This window comes from Fundulus heteroclitus, chromosome 17 (assembly GCF_011125445.2).
Source record: "Fundulus heteroclitus isolate FHET01 chromosome 17, MU-UCD_Fhet_4.1, whole genome shotgun sequence".
NCBI lineage: Eukaryota > Metazoa > Chordata > Actinopteri > Cyprinodontiformes > Fundulidae > Fundulus > Fundulus heteroclitus.
In genome coordinates this window covers 11,554,831-11,579,781 of record NC_046377.1, presented here as the reverse complement: position 1 = coordinate 11,579,781, position 24,951 = coordinate 11,554,831, and the positions used below count along the sequence as shown (strand labels likewise).

At 38.5% G+C, this 24,951-nt stretch overlaps 1 protein-coding gene across 2 annotated transcripts in view; it reads left to right on the top strand.

Moving 5' to 3' along the window:
- wnt5b (wingless-type MMTV integration site family, member 5b) overlaps positions 1-24,951 on the top strand; it is a 112,490-nt gene that overhangs the window by 66,039 nt on the left and 21,500 nt on the right. The window lies entirely within an intron of this gene.

Genomic DNA, 24,951 nt, shown 5'->3' with positions numbered 1-24,951 from the left:
ACCAAGCATTCATCCTAAAGATGTTTACTTAGTCCTTTTTAAGTCTGAAATAAACTTTGCACTGGGCGGGATCAGCAGACATAAACTTTGTTGTGCCATCTGCCTGCCAGTACCGTGGAACTATCAGAAGATGGACAATTGACGGGGCTTATGTACGAGCCAGTAGACTGCAATGCCTCGCGGTAAAGTGACAGCTCAACGAGGTCGAAGACCGACCAGATCTACAGGGCTGGGGTTATGTAACCGCTTCCTTTTCTCACATCCTCTGGGCATTGCTGACTACTCGGCTTCATCACAGACAAATATGTGTAGACGCCTCATTGAACGCTGAATCACACGTCAACATTGCCACCATATTGGAAGTGGCATAGTGGAGCGATTCGGAGAAGATGCCTCATTCATGTGCTGCGTGGAATTATACTAACCGATTCATAGTATAAACCTGATCTACTGTCATAATCTTTCACAAGTAAGAATGAACATATACTTAGGATTGCATTGATTCATTATAAAATCATTATAATGTAGTATATATGTCTGTGGGCTCCATTGACTCTTCTTGTTCACTCATTGTGGGCATGTGCATTGTCATACTACCGGTCACTTGGTCTTATTTTGGCAAATATACACGAAAGTGCAAAACAAAGTGTTAAACACATAAATAAAATATAATATGTCAACATTGCATGATCATTTAATCAAAAACTTTTGTGTGCAACCAGAGAGAGCTGTGTGCATAGAAATTCTTACAAAGTACGTGACTAGGCCCCTGTAATGTTTCAGAAACTACAGTAAATGTTAAGAGAAGAGCCTGTATGTTTATGAGCAATGAAAAGTGTTTAGAATAATTGATTATGTTTGCATTTGACACATTTTATGACAAAGAAAACAAAATAACAACGCCTATCTTAAAATTAAAGCCTTCACTATACTCCTGCCCTTTTAACTGTAATCCAAAGCTCATTGGTTTATCAAAAGATTTTACTTCTGTCAATTCAACATGTTTGAATGGGATTGGCACGCTATTTGAAATCCTCAAATGTTTGCATTAAAAAAATGGTAGTTGCTAATCATTTAAATCCTGTTGTGGGGTACAAAAGCATCACATTTGATTAACTATAGAATTTAATCAGGAATTAGGTAATTGTTTATTAAATAAAAATGTCTGCTTTCATAGAATCCAATGCCAGCTATTTTAACTTTGAATCATTATAACTGTAGTTAAAGTCTGGAAAAGGTCTGTGATGCTAAAATAAGTTCATTTGAAAAGTGAAAATAAATAAATTCCTCTGTAAAAACAAAAAACTTCACAACTAAATGACAGCAAGGGGTATTTTAATCAATTTAAATTTGAAAAACTTATTCTATTTCCGTAATTTAAATCAACAGGAAACATATATCCAATAGATTTATTATACACATTGTGACATATTTCATGCATTTATTTCTGTTATTTTTGATGGCTTACAGCTTAAAAAAAAAGAACAACCTGGAATCCAGTTATTCAAAATATCAGAATATTACAGTAAAAAGGGTTTTGGTGCTGAAATGTTACCCAATTGAGATGTGCATTTGATATTTGGCCAGGGCTCCTTTTGCATGAATTACTGAGTTATTGCATCGTGGCATGGAGGTTATCCACCTGTGGCTTAGCTGATGTTTTAAAGATTGCTTGAGTGCATTTTTGGTCATGGTGTCGCTCATCTTCCTCCTGACTATGCCCCATAGATTCTCTTTGAGGTTTAGTTCAGACCAGTTGCTTGGCCATCGGAGCACGGTAATACCTGATAAATTGCAAGCTTGTTTCTGTTTCTGACCCAGAGAGAATATTTTTTCTTAGAGCTTCAGTGCTTGCTTTGACTTTTGTTTAACATCTACAAGGGGTAAAAGCCAAGTTAAGAAGGACACGGGGCGGGAGGTTCCCTGAAGACAGTTCCTTGAGATTGGTAAAGCTGGTAAGTTGTTTTTAGATAGTGGGCTGACAGGCGAGTCTTCTTGTATGTTCATGTATTAAAACAGTAATAGTAAATTATTCCTATAGTCTAAAAAATAAATTGGGGCAATTAGTGTAATAATTTCAGCAAAATCATACCGACAGCTCAAAGATCTTTACATCAGAGCCCCCTAATTGTTCTTAAAAAACCACGCACATTTCTCGTTAATTAGGTAAATGTTACCGGTGGGTTTGTCTGAATTTCAGAGGTGCTCCTGTTGTGGGAGACATGCAGCAGGGTGCAGGCAGGTAGTCTAGGAACACAGAGGAAGCACAAGGTAAGTGTCCATAAGCATATTACCATTCCATTGTTGACAGTCTGAAAGAAGTACCATCTGGCAGCTCAACTCATCCTGCAGGCTTGATGAGCGATGCGTGTATCTGCAGCCAGTGGGGCAGTGCCCCCTTATAGATGGCCAGCAGAGGCAGAAATGAGGAACAGGAGGGAAAAGGTAAATAAAACCCCACAACTGCCCTGAATGATGACAGATAGCATGGTCATTAGAGCAGATATTGGTGCTTTAGGCAGTGGGCATATGACACGTCCTGCTGGAAAATGAAATCAGCATATCCATTAAGCTCATCAGCAGAGGGAAGTGGGACATGCTCTAGAAATAGACAACTCCCTAAATCATCACAAACTGTGGAAACTTCACACTGGACCTCAAGTAAATTGGATTTTGTGCCTCTCCACTCTTCCTCCAGATTGCAGAAGCTTGACTTCTAAATTTTATCTATAAAGAAGCCATGAGCAACAGTTCAGTCATTTTTCTCCTCAGCCAGATAAGATGCTCCTGATGTTGTCATTGACGAGTGCCTTAAATTAAGGGATAGAACGGTTGTAGTCCTGGATACATATGGACTCCATCTGCAATCCATGCTTTGAGAATCTCCCCCAAACGTTTGATTGGGCTCTGCTGCACAAACCTCTAGAGGCTGTGGTTATCCCTGTTGTGAACTTTTTTCCAACAAAGTTTATATATATATATATATATATATATATATATATATATATATATATATAGTTGTATTCCAATTGGATACAAAAGAGGAATTAATATATCACTATTGATCTTGATCTTTTATCAATTGAATTTCTGAGTTAAATAAAGTTTTGCATGATATTCTAAGATGGATGAAATATCTAAGATGTATATTTCTCTATAAAATTAACAAACTCCAAGTTTATCATATGATGCAAACAGTCATATTCAATAAATTAGAACATGCATTTCTAAGTAAAAGTACCTTTTAAAAACCTTTAAGCCGACATACTTTTCATTAAGCCCCCATTTCTGCACGAAAACTGTTGCTTTTTTATTGATCTGATGCAATATTGTGTTTTTATTAGCTGGAGTTGGAAAAAAATATATTGAACAGTAATAAAGGCTTTAAAATGCCATCATTCTGTGTTAATCTGTATAATGTGTTTCCTTTAGTGAATTGAGTTATTGAAATAAATTAACTATTCAGTAATATTCTAATTAATTCAATATGACTGTAACTATGAGTAACATTTTCATACCTCTTTATGCACAAAACTTTAGAACCAAGCTTTAGTGAAGCATGATAAATTTAAATGTATATAAAAATGATTAATGAGAGTCAGTAGCGTCTATGTCTAAGGAAACCTGTTATTCCACTTAAACTCTTGCATACAACAAACAGTGAATTAAATATATATTTTAGTCTCACCTGACAACCAAAGACTTCTTTCTTTTGGGCCCATCTTTTTGAACTACACACTTACATTCCACTGTCCTGCCTTATTTTCAGGAAGATTTGATTTCAGATGTTCTCAAAAATAAATCATTGGCCAGATGTAGAAAGCTGAAATACTGATGAATTCAGACCAATCTTTACTCTGTTACTGAAATCCCAACATGAAGTAAAATAACTCTGCTCTGAGTAAGAATGTCCTTACATTCCTCCTTAAAGTATTTAGCCAGCTTGTACAGCCTATTTATAATCTGTTTATGCTATTTTAAAATTGACCTACTAATAGACTCCTAATGTTGCATAATAGATCCGTTTAGTAAGGGAGATCTGAAAAACAGATTTTCACTTGGAATGCAAAAAACATTTGAGATTTATCACTCTTCTTTTGACTTATATTCTGCACATTCATCAAGGGCAAAAACAAAGCAGCTAACTGCACTGTCCCTCATGGCAGCCAACACCTACGTCCTTGGTATTCAGGGGCAGAGTGCGTCATGCATTTTCAAAATAGCAGTCCTGACGTGAATACAGAGCTTTATAATGACAGAGCAAACACCTTGGGTGGGAAAGTCACACCAGCTCCCAGCAGAAGATGGCCCAGTTTTGGTCGGTTCTGGTCTGTTGGATGAACCCTTTGGGATTTAGGTTACAAACCAGTAAAATGCAATGAAAATGTCTCGACTTTCCATAATAGATATAAAAAAAAAAAAAAAAAAAAGATTTGAAAATCCAGAATGGCCTTTACATTAGTTGCTAAAGTATGCACACCTTCTGAACTTCTTCCCCCTTAGTCACATGAAAACCACCAACTTTAATGTTTTTTTGATCGAGTTCTATAGACAAAAACAAAGTAGTGAATTATTGTGAAGTGGCAGAAAACAGGTACATTATTGAAATAGAAGGATTTATGTTCTGGTCAGCATGATGTTGGCATGATGCTGCCACCGCCCAGTCTCACATTGGGCAGTGTTCACTGTCACATAGAGAAAATGTGTGCTAGAGAAAAATATTTTCCTCTTATAAATCTTCTGTTTCACACTTAAATATTTAAGAATGTTAGATTTTATGGAAAAAGACTTCTTGAATGAATACAAAGTAAAGATTTTAAATATTGGATTTGTTTATTTATTGAAAAAAAGCTAGCTGAAACATGAGGCTGTATGTGAAAAGTTATTGCTTCTTAAACCCAGTGAGTCTTTGACATCCCTGTGGAGGAATGTTGGCCCAATACTATTTGCAGAAATGTTTTGATTTTCCCACATATTTGGAGCATACAATGCCCTTCATTCTGTCAGTTTTTATTTTATTTGGAGTCAGATAAGTTTAAGGTCAAAAACTAGTCGTTGGACATTCTTCAGGGTTTTCAGGATGTGTTATAGCCCTCAGGATTGTATGCATCAGAATCCATGGGTTGTGCAGGTCAAGCAATCATTCAGCCACCATGTTTGACTCACAGTATGAGATTTTTTTTTTTTTGTATGTGCAATATTCAGTTTAGGACAGATATAACAGAACACACACCTTCCAGAAATTTGTCTTGCCAGCTGACGGATCTTTTTTCCCAAAAAATCTTGAAATTATCAGAATCGCTATTTCTCTGAAACTCACCACTTTTCCCTGTTTTCTCTAGAGTTTCTTTCTATCAGTGTGCATAATAGCTCTGTGTGGTTCAATAGAGTCCCAAAGCCTTAGTAATGGCACTTTCCACACTGATGGATGTCAGTGACTTTGTTTTTCATCAGTTCTCAAATTTCTTTAGACTGGGGCGTGACGCGTGGCTGTTTGAGATGGCCATTCAGACGGGTTCTATTTAAGGGATTCCTTGATTCCACAGGCAATAGTCATTATATGAACAGTGATTTTTTTAATTACTCAGGTTATCTTTGTCTCATATACAAATTTCATAATGACCCAAAACATTTGACTGTATTTAAAAAGAGAGAGAAAAGCAGAATTGTGTGAGGAGGAAAAGCACTCTGTCCTTTACAATTCACAATTATGATCTACTTTGTGTTGGTCTGACCCATGAAATAGCCATAAAATACACAGAATTTTGTAGTCGAAATGTGACAAAATGTGAAAAAACCTCTAGTGTGGTAAATGCATTTAAAAGCGATGCACAGTATGTGTATGCCTATAATCAGGAGCTATAGCTTCCCTTCCCTACATCCATCCTCTATGTGGTCCTGCATGGCGTGCATTTGTTTTTTCGTCTTTCTCTGTCTGCCTCACATTGCAGCTGTGTGTATATGTGCCCTGCTGGGGTGTGTCATAGCCCTCTTAGAAAACCTGCTGGGCCCCTGCTTAGCACTCACACTGAGTGAGAAGGAGGGGATGGGGAGGTATTGATGGATGTGGCAGGGGTGAGAAGGGAAAAAGTGAAAGATGGGGTCAGAGGAAGAGGAGGGACGAGAGGAAGGCATCGGCGTGCTTAATGTAGGTTTTCAAAATCGGGCTTTAAAGGTGAAAAGAAGGTGAGAATGTTAAACTGAGGTGAGAGCATGATCCCCAGATTTAGCAGGTGTGGGCTTTTGCGTGCACACCGTCTGCAAAGTGTCTCTGGGGAATGTTCCGGCGTTTTCAGCCTCTCGTCTGCTCATTTTATTTGGGGCTTGTGTAACTTTATGTGTCTGCGTTTGATAATTCAGGGGAGGGCTCAAACAGGATAATTGCTCGTGTCGACAACTCGCTTCGTCTGCACCCGCAGCGATCGCCGGTTGCCAGGGTTACGTCGCCATGTGTCAACACGTCCCCTCCGAAGGTCGACACCTTCCTGAATGGATATTATCATGACTCTGTAGATTCTCTTCCCTCTCCTTTACAAACAGACCAACAAAACTGCACGCGTGCATACAACAGCAGAAAGAGACAGCAGGCAGATATGACATGGATGGGCTGCTCACTCTATACTGTACTCTATGAATCTTTAATGTTCCCTCAGGTGTTTCCTTGCTCCGCCAGGGCTTCACCTGTACTGCACTGAAACCTGGTCTTTATATGTTTGTGCGGAGTTGAACTCGGAGGTTTTGACCTGTTCTTATTAAGTCTTTAGCGGTGCAACATTTTACATAATCCTCCCCTCCTGGTCAGATTTTAAGAGGTTCTTTGAAATCCTCTGGCTCTTAAATGTCCCTTAAACCCCACTGCAGAACCAGATCTTGCATCGATCCCGGTCCATCACTGAAATAATTTCACGAATACTTGTTACGCACTCCACAAATCTGTTTTTTTTTTTTTACAAACACGACAATAAAACTATTAGGAATCCTGTTTAAAATTAGGTAGAAGACGCGTAGAGGACACAGCAAAGAGTTGGACAAAGGTGACCTGGTAAAATGAGACCAAACCTGACCTTTGGTATACATGCAAAGCACTATATTTGGAGACAAATTAGCTTAGCATGTTTTCCTATGGTGAAACATGGTGGTGGCAGCATCATCCTATCACGGCCCTAGGCTTATACTGCCACCATCCTCTTGTGGTTTTCATTCTTTTTTCTTTACTGCCTCTCTATGCGGGAAGTTGCTTTCCATCAATACATCTCCAGTTGCTAATTGGCTGCTTCACTGGTGGACGCCTGGCCGGGCCTTCAAGGTTACTTGTCCAGGGATGATTGGCTGGAGGACACGTGGAAAGCACCGCCCATTGTGCAGCTGTTGCCAATGAGAAGGCAAGATGGATAAGAGAGAGATTTAAAAGCCTGCCATAGCCTTCAGTCCAGGCTGCTGTGCTACGTCTGCAGTATGCTGTTTTAAGCTTGTTATGCTGATCTGTCTGATTTTTGTTGGGTGTTTTTAAGGTTGTCTTGGGTTTGTTTTATTGATTTTTGTGGCTGTTGTAGGTGAGAGACTCTATTTGGGAAGACTCCATTGGTGGTTTGAGCTACTGTTTTTTTTTTTTTTTTTATTGAAAACACATTCTGCACATGTTCATTGATGCAAGAACAATACTTATGAATGACTTGGCGGTTCCAAAACATATAAAAGTGGTTGGCCCCATCCACCCCTCCCCTGTCTTCTCCAGCATGAATCACTAATGGCATGAACATTTCATGCAACATAATGAAAAATCTTGTTATATTTTCCCAGCAAAATTCTTGCCATACAGCTGATCCAGCTGTAACCCATTGTATCCAGAAATTCCTCCGTAATGGTTCTCACTTGATTCTGACATAGAAAGTGCTGCCTTACACTGCAGTATGCCGTTATGAGATTTTTGATATAATTTTATGATGTTCTCCTGATTTAATTAATAATTTTAGTGCTTCCACAAATCCTAGGTTGTTTAACTTCACCTTTTGGTCCCGGTTTAAATGGTCTGAGCCACTTGTTTTAGTTTCTGGTCCTTTATATTTTGGACTGATTGTATGTTTGGTTTGGACCTTCCACTTGAGATGATTTACTTAAGCAGGAACAGCAAACCTGGTCAGAGTTGATCAGAAGTCCAGACCTAAATCCATCAGAGAATCTGTAGCTGACTGAATCTGATTGAGCTTCTGCTATTCTCCAAAGAAGAATGGTAAACACTCCCCTTTTTAGATGTAAAAAAATGTAATTTGCTCTGGTCTGAATTCAAACGCAGACCACACGTTTTAGACTTTTTTTTGTAAATTATTTTAATAACCAATGTATAATGATCCTACTTCATAGTTATGCACTTCTGTGTTCTGATCAATCATAGAAAATCCTAATGAAATATGCAGATGTTTGTCATTGTAATGTGACAAAAAACATGAAGACTTTAGGGGATATGATTACTTCTGCAAGGCACTTTAGAGTAGTTAAACAGATAAACAGTGGAAAACTTTGAATAAAAACTTATTCAAATCCTACTTAAAAATGCAACAAAAAGTGTAATGACTGGTTTGGAGCAGAATCCGATAGTCAGCCGAAACAGTAATTCTTCTAACAGGGTTTATTGACAAAAAGAGGAACAGAAACGGGATCCAAAAGGGGTAAGGCAGACATCCAAACACACTAGACGGGAACGGGCGAACAAACTGGGCAGAATAAGCAGAAAACAGGTAACCAAAACAGAATCAAGGTGCTGGGCTCTTACCAAAAAACAGAGAGGGAAGACAAGGCGCAACAGGAGCATGGGCATGAGAGTGTGACGTACCGACAGATAACTGAGGAAGGAGTGAGGCTTAAATAAGCAGACAAACAGGTGAGCGGAGGGAACTAATTAACCATAGGCTGGTGGAAACAATAACAACACTGACAGAAGGATAAAACTAAGACCAAGAATAAACACAAAGCACAGAATAAGAACTAATAGAAAAACCGGATTACTTAAAACAATACACAGACTAAACAAGAACCTAAAACAAGACAGAATCTACAAAGGAAATAAACCCAAAGGCAGGAGAGAAGCAACATAATTAAACAATAAACCAAAACCAAAACAGAACATTACAAAAGTTCTTGGGTCCCAAGCTTGAGGATGCCAGTGACAGATATGTATAATTATATTAACTGAACTACAACTGAATATTAAACACATTTATAAGCACAGTTATTAAAAAGAACCCAAACCTCTCAGTAAATCAATAACGCTTTGATATATTTTGAAATTCAATTTATTTTTTTATTTTGAACATTTGCCTTTCATTCATATCTACTCTTGTGTTTTTAAGAGATCAGGTTGATTTAATGTTAAGCAGAACCAGATGGTGCAGCACCTCAGAAAGCACCTAAAAGTTAAAAAGCTGTTGTTTTGCTTGACACAGAGCACATGCAGTTATTGGTAAAGTTAGAATTTAAAAGAAAAAGTCCTAATGTAAGATTTTAGATCTAAAAAAGAAATGCAGGGAAGGTTGGAACCATGAGAGGTATTGTTGTTAAACTAGATCCTTCTTCTCCGTCCTTTTCCAATCCGTCCCTTCCTCTTTGTCCCTTATGTTCACTTTTCCTCCCTCTCTCTGAACAGCTTGCCAGTGCATCCGACTCACTGCGCTGCCTCATAGGCTGCGTTGATGTGTTACACAATGCAGCCGTCCTTCTGTTTTTGCACCACACCGCCTGCCTAGGTGTGTGTCTGTCTGCGTGTTTGAGTGTCCTCAGCGATGCGATGCTCGCCGTTTCTGCCAGCTCTGCAGTCTGACATGGGAGATTTTTTCAGCCGTGCACGCTCCCTCCCACAGTACTCAGCATTTTGGCATTTTCTCAGTGCACTCTGTCATCCGCTGGCATGAAAAGGCTGCGTATTGTTCTGTGTATGTGTTTGGTTTGTGTTTGCTGGCCTGACTATGTGGTTTCTGTCTGTCTGAAGGCGGAAAACAACAAATTTTCTGTAAGAGACTGCATTTATGCCGGTACAGTGACTTACAAAAGTATTCTGCTTTTTATTCATCTAATTGTGAAGTGAAAGAAGAATGATACCGTGCGGCTGAAAAAAAAGTATGTCTCCATCATTACAGAGTAAATACAAAGAGCATTTAAAAAAAATAATAATTTAAGAAAATAAGATACCCAAACCAAACCAGCCTTTTTTGCCCCTCTTGTTAAACTGGCATTAATGTCATTGTAGAGCAAAGAATATTTCAATTACAAGCCACAACTTACCTTGTTAATGCTGGACCTGTACAATTAAGAAATCAATTAAACAGAACCTGTCTGACAACATGAAGTGGGCTAAAAGATTTTTTATTTTCAAGTAACACATCATGCCTTGATCTAATGAAATAAAAATCAGCTGGGAAATGGTCATACAAGGACAAATGGAGAAAACATGAAGCAGTGTTGAACAGTCGCAGAATTGGTCAGCCTACACCAAGTTACTTCAAGCATGCATCAGCTTTTTCTTCAGCAGGTCCAAGAAGAACCCAGAACATCATCTAAATAGGACTGGGGTAACATCCCTATAACATACACTGTTTGTATTTGAAATGCGACAAGATGTCAAACAGCTCAAAATGTATGGAATAAAATTGCGAGGGCCTGTATTTAATGAGGGCCAATTAGTCTTTTCCCTGGATGAATTATGATCTAAGGATGAAACCAGAATTTGTTTATGATTACACTTTTTTTTTAGGGATTAGGTTGTTTGGCAAATAATTCACAAGTGGGTGGTTGACTAACGGTGCTCTGTCTCAACCTGAAGATAAGTCATTCAAAATGCATTTTTGAGCTTTTGTGAGAAATGTTAAAAACATTTAAAACATCCCCTTAAATATAAAGCATAAATGACTCAGCATTGGCTGATTTGCTGCCAAGCAGGTTTTTTTTTTACTCAGCAGCAGCAGGATTTCAAACAACCAGAGATATGAGCAACAACTAAATTTAGCTTGTACTCACAGTGCTTTGGTACTCTGCCAGTGGGTTGGCATTGTTCAGATACTTAAAGCAGCTTTTGATAGGAATCTATCCAAAATCACTTTTACACATAGTTTGGAACTAGACATCCTGAAGGTATAATATCTAACAAATGCAGTAAATGCAACATGAGTTGAACTCTTCCATTTTGTGTATTTTATAATAAAGCATTTATTTAAATAGGACATTACATGAAACATAATTTAATCATGTTAATGTTTTTCACTGATCCCAGATTTGCGTGTTTAAACTGGAATCATAGAGCAATGGAGAAGACTTTTAGGTTTGCATTGATAATAAGCAATTTAGCAAACAATTTGGAGTTGAGTGAGAAAATAGATGACTGCTATGTTAATAAAACATCACACTGGTGAAGAAATCTTCCAAACTACAGTTGTCCTAATATCTTAAGTATAACAGTAAACCCAATAATTTAGAAAACAGCAGCAAAAGACAGTTTTCCTCCCATCATCCGACCACAATGCTGCCACCAAAAACAACCAAATTTCCCTATAAACATGGAAGGTTTCTGAACCTCCATCAGTGAGAAGCAGTAAAAAGGCAAATCATTTCAGAAAACATGGCAGTAAAACTTACCGGTACAATGCACAGGTTTTGTCATAAAGGCTCATTTTTATCTTTAGTCCCTGGCAGGTTGATGGTGTAAAACCCAATTATAACAATGAATCACATGTTTTGCTAACAACTAGATGATGAATTCATGTTATCCAAAATCTTCAAAAGCAGATTTTATGGAAGAGTTTATAATGTTCATTAGTTCTGTTGATACAATATACCAAATGTTCACTGTTGTATTAGAAAAGTCTGACTTTACTTCTGTGTGGTTTATTTCCTCTGGTTATAGCTTTACCACAAAGGTTTCCATTTTGTTTCACATATTTCTCTGTGAGAGGGGCCAAACCATCCAAATGTTTATAAACTAGTAAAATATCTGAGAACTTGATCTTGTTTTGTCACATTTGGTGTGTTGTTTTTTGGACCGAAGCACAGGCAAGAGTAGGGAAGCGGCATGTTGGGTGAACAATGATTTTAATATACAAGGAAACAAGGCTTACAGGCAAACGTGGAACCAGGAACACAACAAAGCGGCGCTCAGAACAGGGTAGCATGACAATAGGACCTGAGCCGGATGACTAAATGGAGACGGAAACAAAAGGGACAGCAGGTGAAGCAATCAAGCACAGGTGGACGTAGTAAAGGCTGCAAGGGAAGTAGGGCAATGAACCGGGTGCAGGAGGAAAACACAATCTAGCATGAAATGGAGAATGGGCCAGAAAAGGGAAGAAATCTAAATAACTAAGAAAGCACAGATAAAATCAGGCTACCACAATAAGAACAGAAACATGATCTAACAGATAACACAAGTGAGTAACTAGAGAAAGAAACCGAAGCATAAACAAAACCCAGAGACTCCTGACACGTTTTAGATAAGAGAAAATTTAACACTTCAATTCTGCAGGGATGGTATGAATTTCACTTTTTATCCAGTATTTTTAGTCCTAATTGATTTTTTTTTTCATTCCAGCGTGGTTCTTTGTGGAAATATTAATTAAAAACATCTTTCTAAAAGACATCCTAACAACAGCATCAAAAGAATTTCAATGAATTAGATACAATATAGAACAAGATATATGTAAAAGAAATTTAAAAACACAAGGTAGATAAAAAAACAAACAAAAATGAAAAAGATGGCATTGGAACAAAATAAAAAAATTTAAACTGCGCATGAAATGAACACAGTTTATGGTAATAGTCTAACTTTATTAGAAATTTTGTTTTTTTATTAACCAGGTAAAACTACTGGTCTTTTATTATTGCAGTGTCATTTGTTTTGTTTTGGCTTTTTTGGCTTTTTTACTTGGTGGTTGTGTTTATTGAGACTGAACTTCCTGCTACGTTGCCCTGTTAATATTCGCTGCTGTAGTTTTTCCAATTTATGCGTGTTTTGCACTCAAAAGGCCACAGTGAGGACAGAGGAAAGAAGGGGAGCAATTTAACAAAGACGGCTAGCACGACACAGATGCCTTCTCAATTAATCATTCCAAAATCTGTGAATTGCCCAAATTTAATGAGAGAACTTTGCCTAAGTTTAGTTTTTCTTTTCGGTTTTGGAGTTACTGTCAATCGAGGGGTGATTAGAGGCAGGATTTAACACCAGGAAATAAAGGTAGTTTATTTATTGTCCTTAGAAGTAACAGACGTGTGTCTTTGCTTAACTTTGCGCAGAGAAAAGCTCTCTAGACGTTCTTCTTTAAGGTGAATCAAATCAGAGGGTAGATGTAAATCATTTCTCACCAGCCAGAACTTGCCCATCTAATTTCCCCATTTAGTGTTTCCAAAGTGCAGATTTTTACTTGAGTCTTCTTTCTTAGGTTTGCACAAAAAGTGTCAGTATTTTATGCCTAGAGGGTGAAAAAAATATGTATTTCGTTCTAGTTTTTGCTAGGTATTTTTGAAGGGGCTTAGTGTAGCACAGAGTTGTAACGTGTCTGTTTAGACTTGTCAGGGCGTTTGTTAATTTCTCCCGGGAAGGGATCAGGAGGCCGGCGCTGCTCAGAACTGCAGGGCATGGGGATATCAGGGAATATGAGCCAGCTGCATATGGTTCTCCCCGGGTCTACCGATCAGGGACTTGGCCTCCATCGCAGGGTTCCAGTCCAGTGCAAGACGAGGCCACGTCGATTTTCTGTCAAATATTTCTCAGCCTGGATAAATTCATAGCTGTTTGTTTCAAGAACATCTTTTTTTTTTTTCTTTGCAACAGGATTTTACCAGATAATAATTATTACCTTTTGAACTTAGCTGAAATGAGGTTATTAACGGTTAGAATCTCAGTACTTAAAAACAAAAGACAAAAAAAAAAAACCTTTCAAGCCAAGCCTGAGAGGACTTGCTTCCCTCGCACAGTGATCTGTAATACAAAGAGAGGAAGAGAGGAGATGTGAAGTGGAGGTGGGAAGTGGCGCTACATGATAAACACCTGAACTGCTGCTCAGTGGCTCCAACATATTACTTTAATGAACATGAAATTTGGTTGTACACTCCAACGTAAGGTGGCTGACTTAAGCAAAAACCGTTTAAATAGGAGTTAATCTTTTTCACCTTATTGCATTATCTAGCTTTTTTTCTTAGCACTAACATTTTTTTATGTTAAAAAAAATCTATTATAACAACTATTTTAACCTTTTTTTATGTTAATCATGACAAGATAAGGTTGATTAAATATAACAATGACGTATTAAACACAACCATAATTTCTGTGCATGTTAATGTTGAAATAAAATTTTACAGAAAAGGTATTTTGATCCAGGTCTCTTGTCAAGTTTTTTTTTTCCATCATAATCTTTCATCTAAAATAGTAGCAACATTTACCACAGGACTCGCTTTGTTTTTTCACCTTTTGTATTTCTTCATATTTTCTGTGGCAATGTTTTCTTTTCTTGTATTTTGTTATGCTTTAATTCTTTTGATCGTTTTTTTAGTGAACATTTAATGGCATTTAATACCATTGTTGTCCATCCTTTTTTTGGTTATTTTCCTCTGCTACTACAGGCCCTGGATGTCTCCTTGGTTTAATTTTACTCATTAGTTGTAGTTGTCTGCTCACAGATCAAAGAGAAATCCAAAGTCTTGACTGTAAAATTTGTTTGCACATGCACTAGGATAGAAAATCAGTGACATTGGTGACTCAGTGACTCGTCTATTTTCTCCAGAAACTCCAGGAACATTTTGTTGTAGCCACCACCACTGAGCATTCATTCTTGCACAACTACTTTAACCTAAGTGGTGCAGACAAAATCTAAAATGTGTACAATTTTCACTGATCACCCTGAACTGATCACAAATATGCTCTGAACTCAAAGTTGTTTTTTATGGGTTGTACTGCAACTATTATTGTAAACCATTCCCATTACTGTATGTTTTGGAATATAAGGCACACTTAAATTCCTTGAATTTCCTAAAAAATTGATTGTTGCCCTTATAATCCGGTGCGCCTTATGTATGATTACCATACTTGTTGTGCTTACTGACTGATTCTATGTGGTACAATGCGCTCAAAAATCTGTCAAAATGTGTAAATATGACTTTGGTAAGCAATAGAGCCGCTCAATGGATATTCGAATCATTACAGTACACTGTGTCACTACCTAATTGGACCCCTGAGCTGTCTACAAGACTGCCTGACTGTAATGTCTAAAATAGAAGTGCATTCTTGTAAGGCAGCCTGCGGCCAGAGTACACGCTAGCAACAATAAACCTAGTAAATTAATTCAATATAAAAGTGAAGTTTATTGTGGCCTTATGTTAGAAACACGTCGGTGTAGTCCAACTACTCTGTCCTCCTAGCAGACGGATAGCTCTCCCTCTCAGGTATTATGTGTGTAGGCCGAGGGGCAGAGTGATATTACATACTTGGGAAGAATATTTAATGCGTCTTATAATCCAGTGCGCCTTATGTGTTAACGTAGACACACACAGACACGCTAATTCACAGTGCGCCTTATAATCTGGTGCCCCTTATGGTCTGGAAAATATGGTAGTTTCTTTTTTGTCCTCCTGATAATCCTCCTAATTACATAAAGTGCCACAACTTGTCTTTTACAGCATAAAATATACATTTGCTATATTGAACTATAGCCTGAAAACTCACCGCTTCCATTGGTTTCTCAACAACTAGTGTATGCGCAATTTGGAGGTGAGTGCACTTTTTTCCCCCTCTACTGGGAGCCCTATTTCATAGATGTTGCTGTGCATACCGATCTGTGTGCAACTAACCTGATCACCAGGCCATGCGTATATTGAGTCAGGCTCCTCCATGCCACACGAAGTACCCAGATATGCTTCCCCCAAGGTAATTAACCACCACTGTCTCACCCAAACGGGTCTGGGAGGCTGGAAACTCTGACACTCCTTCACATGTCAAGAGAGCTTATCTCCTTCTCAAAGACCTTGTAGAGAGGTTCTGATGGATTCTCAGTGTTGAAGTGGCATCTTAGCACGGCGTGAAGAGGAGCTTGGCTCCAGTTAAAGTAGTGGCATTGTTTTAATTTACAAAAATGTCAAAGGTTTGAGAGTGGAGTCTTGATTTTGTTTATTTTAACTTTTATTTAAACAGTGACCAACATAGTTCCACCATGTTCTGCAAAAACCTCTAAATATATTTTCCGATATGTATTTAAGGATATGAAGCAAACTGATGGAAACATTTTTTAAAAAGCTCAACTTTGCACATAAACATCTTAAAAAGAGAGACAAAAGACCAATCGAAGCAAATATCAGAACAAACAATATTAATTTTGCATTTTGAACTGAGAGACACGCCGAAGTGTGAGGAAAAAGGAAGAAAGAGCTCAGAAGTGGAACGATAGAACAAAGCAGATTGCTGCAGAGAAACAGATGGCGAGACAAAGCGGAGAGGAGTGTGAGAACGAGTGAAAAAGAGACATAGACAGAAGTACAGAGGGGATATATTTAGAGGGAAAGAGGGAGAGAGTTTTAGCCTTCCAGCTAGAGGCATGACTCATCTTCTGCCAGCTGACATAAGGATGGATGGATACAAGGAGGAGGGAGATGGACAGAGTCTGGGAGAGGGAGAAGGAGGAGATAGGAGGGGAGGGCTGGTGCAGCCCAGGTGGGAGAGAAAGCAACGGAGGAAAAAGAGATGCAGAAACAAGGTGGAAAGAGGTGATGGAAGATGAAAAAAAACAAGATGGGTTTCCATGTGTGGTTGCACATGCAATCACACATGTTTAGAGAAAAACAAAGAGTCTGATTTAAAGCCTGAAGCTTCTTCAAAGCTGCTTCCAACTCTGTCTGCATGTCCCTCAGGGCGCGTGTGAGAGGACGATTTCAGCTGTAAATTCCCTGCAGGCGGCTGCTTTTGGCAGATTGTTGCAGAACACATGTTGATAATTAATAGAAATGCATTTGAAATGGTGACACTGGGAGTGCTTTAATTGGAGAATAGACGAGTTTATAATGTTTAAAGATTGATGTTAATTCTAGTTTTCAGGCCTTTGGTTCTTATAGACACTTTTTTTCATTTCTCTCCATATTAAAGCTTCAACAGCCCAACAAAAAGTGGAGAGTCACTGTTCTTCTAATATAACAGTTCACTTCAATGGTGATTAATGGTGTTTTTATCAGTGGTATATTAGCAGTGGTTGTTCTGTTCAGTCTTGTTTTCCTTAAGGTGCTCAAGCAAAATCATCAGGAGCTTACAGTAGTGGATGAGGCTTGAAAATAGACTGTATTAAAAACCCAGAATGGGGCCATAGCCTGTCTACAGACAACCGTCTGTATCATTAAGCCTTCAATATTCTAAACCTAATCCTTCGTCAATATTTCTGCAGCAAAAACAGCTGCTGTCATAAAAAGGGTGGTGGCGTGGAGGACACAAATGCAGGCAAGAAGGAGGCAGAGGGGTGGAAAAAAAAATAAGATCTCTAAAAGTACAAAAAGTAACTCTCAAAAACAAAGTCCATCCATCCATTTTCCAAACCGCTTAATCCCTCATGGGGTCGCGGGGTTGCTGGTGCCTATCTCCAGCGTTCAAAAACAAAGTCCAAGGTCCATAAATCTAAAAATGTTAACTGAAAATAATGAAACTAAATAAATGGTGAAACAAACCAGGAACACTGAGGGGAGACGGCCGAGGGAAGGATAAGACGGGGGCACACTAGAGCAGTATCAAGCCAATGAACCAGCAGTGACTAAAGAACCGAAAGGCAACACCAAGGAGAACTGATGAGTGGAACAAGGAACAGACGAGCCTAATGAGCAGAGTGGAAGCAGCGGAGAGCGCAATCACAGAACGGAGCCGTGTTGGAGGGAACGAATGGCCGAGCAGGAACCAAACACGGAGCAGAAAACAATACGCAGAACACAAACGGCACACAACTGGGTGAGAAAACAGGAAGTAAACAGCACGCAGAATAGAAAGGGCCAGACTAATAAAAACAAAACAGGAAGCTACGGCGCTGTAGCCATGGCTCTGTGTTGCTGGGAATCTAAAGCCGCCTGCAGGCCTTAACAGGACAACCTTGTGTTTTAGCTCCCTCCATTTTTCACAAAGTTCTGTCCGCCCCCCTGATCCTGCTGAAGAAAAGCCTCCCCACAACTCGATGTGGCCACAACCTCGTTGTAGGGATCGTGTGTTCGCAGTGACGTGCCGTTTTGGTCACGTCTGATCAAAGCACCTACTTCCACATGTTTACTGTGTCCCCCATGACTTCTTATGGCTTTAACTCTGGATTTTATTTAAGTTTATCAGTGTAAAGGGGGCTGAGTAGAAATATACAGCATGGTTTTCCAATTTTGTTCATGACGGAAAATAAATAAAATACATTGAATTTTGTGGTTGTATTAAAAAGTTAAATGGTTGTGAATAGTTTTACAAGGTGTTGATTATTTCCCATGATAGACCTCGTTCTTTTGGTGAACATACAGGAGGTTTGGAAAGTGGAAAGTAAACCAGGAGCTTTTTGTTTTTTATAAGATTGCACTGACATTAATATGGACAGAAAGTAAAAATCCTCTTAAAATTAGCAAATTTTAGAGTTGTTTTCAGTGTTTGCTGTTGGAAACTAAATCTTTTCCTTGCAAAGAGAAGCTCTTAAGCTTGGCCCAGAAAAAATACTGACTCCTCCTTTTCTGTTTTTTCACCTAAATGATGAAATGAAAGGATGGATTTTAATTTTTAAAAACTGGTTTTAAGAAGATTGCAAATTGTTTTATTTTGTCATTTTTTTTAATGTTGTATTTCAAATAACAGCCGAGCTTCTTGTAAAACAAAAAATAAAATAAATGCTTCTACTTCAATGACATTCTGTGTGAGTTGGTGTTTCCCTGAACAAGCAATCATATTTATCATGTCTTTTAAACTGATCATTCTTTGGGGGGGGGAAGGCCACACACAGTTATCATTCAACAGATAAGCCGTCTAGTTGTGTCAAAGCAGCTGAAGGTGCTCAGTCTGATGAATTTTGCCTTTTACTGTAAAAAGGTCTGAAAACTGACCAGGTATGACGTTTGGTATGTGCATCCTCTGTCTTCTCCTCTGCCTGAACTCGCTCCCTTTAACTAATGAGCAATCAATTTAAAAGTGACATTCATTTCCCAGAATTAATACTTTGCTTTCTGGCACCAGCAGCTTCCTCTGTGCTCTATGGTTCAGCCTCCATCAGCCGACTGCAGCTGGTTTCCCTGCAGGAGGGGAGCTGGCTGCTTCTGCTGCTCCAGTCTGGCACTGGAGGCAATAAAAAGTGAGGCTGGTGTTAATCCAGACAGGAGTTGCCGACTTTCTCAGCCATTGCTCCCTGTTGCACGCCTATTGCTCATATCCTCCAGGGACGTGCCGCCCTCCCTACTCCTTCCACCCCTTTCTGCTGCTCTGGATCTTTTACATGGACACTCCCTCCTTCTTTTACCCTCTGCTCTGTCCCCTCCTATTTCTTTCTTCCTCTAACTCTGTCCAAGTTTTGCCTCTCCTAACCCCCCCACATCTTTGGCCTGTGTTATCTCTGCAGCTCAACAGCTCCTCCTACTGTCTTAACAGGAACATTGCATGCAAGGGGTGAAAAGATGGAGATTGTTGTTGGTTCTTCAGTCTTATATTTCCAAAGATCTGTTGTTTTTTGTTTTTTTTCCTGCAGATCCAAAAGGATATCTAAGTCGAGCTGTGAAAGGTCTCGAGAACATATGAATTTTAAGCATTAAGGAGATAAAACAAAACTGAATATATTCCTTAAACATTCATTAAAGAAGGTGTTGTGCATCTGGTTAGCAGTGGATGGCGCTGTAATACCAACGTATTTCATCAAAGGGCTGCTTTTATTAGAAATGTCTTTTAAAGTGATTGGTTTGTCTTCTCTTATGATAAGGATTTTCTTTCCCTGTTACCATGTGGATATGTGTCATATTTAGACTTATATAACACATTTATGTGCAACATTTTAACCACTCATAATCCTTCACATTTCCCTTCCAACCAGACAGACTTTCTGGTGAATAATCAACAGGTGTGTGTGTGTGTGTGTGTGTGTGTGTGTGTGTGTGTGTGTGTGTGTGTGTGTGTGTGTGTGTGTGTGTGTGTGTGTGTGTGTGTGTGTGTGTGTGTGTGTGATCTTTGGCTCCTTTTTAAGAATTTCTCTCCAGCTGTTATAAAGTAGTTATTCACAAACACATATGACAATCACAAACTTCATTATATTTAACCGAGATTGTACGTGATAGACCAACACAAAGTAGTTCATAATTGCTTCTGTAACGTAAATTATTTATGGTCTTAAACGTTTTTTACAAATGGAACCTGAAAAGTGTGACATGCCTTTGTGATCAGTCCCCCCAAACAACGACACCATGCTGCCACCACCATGTTTCACAGTAAGGTTTAGGGGTTTCACCTTATTAGAAGTCCTAACTAAATACTGATACTTACAAAAATACTGTGCACCTTTTTTGATACCATAACAAATCACTTTTGAAGGCACGTTGTTATTTCTGGTTCAGAGCAAAAAATATGATTAATTACAGTATGAGCCTTAACTTTATTTGTTAGGGAAAAGCCATTACGTAGGGCACAACTCAGCCCTCGTTTATAGAAAAGTATAACTAAAGTGTTACTTCCCTGTTTAGTAAAAGAGTACACAATTTAACACTTAATATACATGTTAATGTTTTTGTGGAAGTATGTAGTCATACAATCATTTTATTTTTGTATAATGGCTTCCATTTGCTTGCAAATTTGTTGCTACAAATACATTTTATTACTGAAAGACAAATAATTATTCTTAACTTAAAAATACATTAACACGACATACTTTTCACAGTGTAATAAGTCTGTGTTCAACAACCTGGAGCTGGTCCATGCAAAGTTGTTCTGCAGCAGCCCTGTGCAATTTGCCTTTCTGGTAATTTTGTATCATGTTTTCTTTAGTGATCATCCCTACTTGTTTCTGGCTCCACCGTATCTTGTGTTGTTATTGGCCACATTAGCATCAGAAATAAAAAGTATATATATATATATATATATAAAACTTCAAATTGGACTTCTTTTCAGTTTCTTTCAACAACGGCTTTCTTTTTAACACCCTTCTTCACAGGACAAATCTGTTGGCGTTCACAACCAATAATTGTCCTTTTTACAGAAATTCCACCTGATCAGTTGATCTCTACAGCTCCTCCAGAGTTACCATGAGCCTCTCGACTTCTCTGAATAATGCTCCCCTTGCCTGGTCAGTTTTCAGAAGGACGATAAACAGAGATTTCTTAAAATGTGGTACTTTATTTTGGCAAAAGAGCAGCAGCATGCAAACATGGAAGCCAGTAAGAGAAGCGGACCAGAAGTAGAACAGAATTCAACATTATATACCTGTCCTGTGGAAGTAAAAATTCTGAAGGTTTTCACAGCATTTAAAAATGGCATATTGGATTGTTTTTATTGGCAGGTTGTTGTACCGATTTAAGCCACAAGGTGTCAATATTACTTACAGCCCCTTTAAATAGTCATTTTAAAAATAACTGGAAAACCACACATCACCATAGAATATCTATAACCATCTGAATGAGAACTTGCAAATTTCTGATCAAATAATTCAGCCATAGTTAAAAATTGTTTCAGCATTTGTGTGTTTTTGCTGATTATCACTTTCTTTTTTCACCTGCTGTCACTTGTACTCCTTTCTCCTTTCTCTCTGCTCAGTTCACTCACACAGCAGTTCTCAAATCTCAGCTCCTGCCTCCCGCATTTTAAACGCCACTCTGTTGTGAAAAAAGGTGACATGTTTTATTCTTCAGAGAAGTGGAAGCAAACAATTTGTGGCATGTCTTTCGTTTTAAGACGCTATATACTGGAGGCCAGTTATTTGTGCTTCAAAGACTCCTTTACTCCTCACGCGACGCCACATCTGTTTGCTGATGTTCGCTGTTGGTACAATGGACCAAAACATTTTTTTTCCCACAATGTCAGATTCTGGGGGTCCTGCTCCCCTCCAACCGCCCTGTTATTTCAGCCTGTGGCTTTGAAGTTATTCCAGACTCTGTCCCTTTTCAGATGAACTGTGCTCGATGAGATATTGGGAGATTTGAAGATCGGTTTAAGAAAACTGCTTTAAACGCATCTTCATCTCGTACCAGTCTGCTGATTTATTTGTCTTCTTAATGCTGCTTTTTGTTTAACAAACTTTTGCAACAGACCTCTGAGGCATCTATAGAACAGATGTCTTACCTAAATTACATTAAATTACATACAAGTAGGCTTTTTTTACTAAATACGCAATTGGTTACACTGGATTTTATTTAGCATAACAGAGAAAAGGAGATTGAATAAAAATATATGCTGCACTGTTGCCACAATTTTCAGATTATTATTAGTAAATCATATTAACAGAAATAACCATGTGTCTTGGTGGTGGCAGTATCATGCTGTGGGGTTGGTGGCATCATTTTCCTACAGCCTCACCATATTATTGCTCTGTGTTCATATGGGATTATACTAAAACAAAACGTTTGGTTTGTGGCTGTAATGTGAAAAAGTGATCAGAACAGCTTACCAAGTCACTGTGCAGCAATTTGGTGTCTGAAGTTAAACCATTGTGTCCCTTTTCAAAATGTCAGTTGATAAATCTGGAAAAACCACTAGAATATGTCAGTCCAAAATACAATATAATAATAATTAGTTCTAAATAAGAGGCTAAATCCTCTAAAAGAAACAGCGGCAGATCACACATCTGAACAATGAAAAAATCACTTACAATGAAAAGACACATAGAAATAAAATAAATGTTACGATAAGTAATGGTTTATTTATAAGTGAAATTAAAATGCAAGCCGTCTCTAGAACAATTTCCTGAGTTATTTTTGTTTGGGAAGAACTCAAAAGGTTAATACTCATCGTTTCCCAGATGGGGGCGCTGCAGTCAGCAGAAATTCCGTTTTTTTTTCCAAAGGTTTGGAAGGGGAAACCTCTTCATCAAGAAAATAATTTCTTAATCTCCTTTCATGCGTTACTGTGATTGTTAAAAGCCGTTTTAGTATAACTAAATGTAAAAATGAGGAACATTGTTTTGCTGCTACTGTTGCCTGGGATGTTATGCACACCAATACTTCTAAAGTTTCTCAGTCTTAATAATAAATATGTGAACCAATAATAGTTTAAAAGTTTGAAGGTAAATATTTGTCAAATTATGTATGTGGTTTGAAACTGCAAAATAAGGTACAACCTGTGAATCTGAGCATTTGTAAAGGTGTTCTTTTTTTTTTTTTTACTTTCTGGGCAAAACACTCCAGAGGAGCTCATTACCAACAGTGCTTTATGAATGTTTTGATCGGTTTCTCTAGATTTTTGGGGCCTCCCATTCAAGTCCCCCTTTGGCCGAGTGGATGCAGTCTTTATAGAGAGGCACTGAGTCGGATCAAAGAGCTGCTCTGCAGGTTCACCACCCACCGACCCGCCTGCAGCTTGTTTTATAGACCCGGTTATGAAATGAGGAGAGCTCGCTTCAACACGCCTTTTCTTTTTCTCCTGACCGTCTGTCTGTGAATGAGCAGGGTAATATGCCCCTGTTCCTAAAGGTGTGTGTGTGTGTGTGTGTCTTTTTATTTTTAAACTCCAAAGAGGGCAAGGATTAGGAGATTTTTGAGGCACCCACCCTTTACTCAAACAAATCATTCACTTCAGCTAATAAAAGGAATCTGACCCACATGGACTTTTATGAAGGCTGGTTGGAGTTCAGCAACATTCTATCCCGATCTACATGGATGGGTAGAAATAGTCAACAACTGGGGTGTTGCGTCTTAAGCGCCTCAGGCCACTATCTATTAAAGTTCCTCACAAGAATATTCACTCCATGAATCCTTTTCACATTTTGTGATGTCACTGCCATAAACTTCAAAGTATTTGATCTGGATTCTACGCAGCAAATCCAACACATAGTTGTGCATAATTCGAAAGTGGGAGGAAAATAAGACATGCAACCCCTCAGCATGATGCCGTAGTTCTCAGGGGAATCAAAACAAATAAAAGCCAACAATAAAGAACAAAAACTCTAAACCCATGTATCCTTTCTCTTTAGTATCACAGCTATGCACTATTGTTTATACAGGCTTACTGAAGCTTAGCAAAAACAAAATTACACCCCTAGATAAATGGGTCGATCTGTTGATTGGATGAGTGGCTGAGTGGACACCCACTGCAAAATATTTTACAAATGAGCATACAAGAAATCTACTCTGATATCCCTAAAAACAGAGTGATGCTTCTCCTGCAATGTTTCAAATGCATTTTTTTAGGTATCAATTAAGTAGGAAACACACATACCATACCATTCACATTTGTATTTCAAACAATATTTGAAAGCCCGTTTCTTTCCATTTCTATGGTTAGTTCTGTTGGTGTACCAAATAAAATCCCATACAAATCTAATAACGTTTTTGGTTGTACAGTATTAAAGGGGGGGGGGGGGCGCACTCAGGCATTTTTACAATATCAGATGCGTGACGTGAAGGGTTTCCAGTTGTTGACTTGATCTCCTCTCACGTGGTGACAGGAGGGGAGGCGGTTCCGAACTGAAATCGGGGTGCGAAAAAGAGGAGGAGTGCAAAAACTTAAACAGGGAATAGGAGAGATAGTCGCGTTAGAGCAGCTCCAGGGGGACAGGAAGGACAAGGAGCAGTCTCCGCTGCTTTATTTTAGATTTAATATCCTTGTTAATATGCATAGTTATATTTATTCTCCAAACCAGATAGTTGGATTATAGATTTCACTCTGTGGCTTGTATTATTTGTCCGCTGATTAGGGATTTACGCAAATCTGGACTAATCCATTTTACGCACAAAGTTTTGATCAGATGTAACGTTGGTGGATTTCTTTCTGACTTCTTCCTGAGAGAGTGACTTCAGATGGGC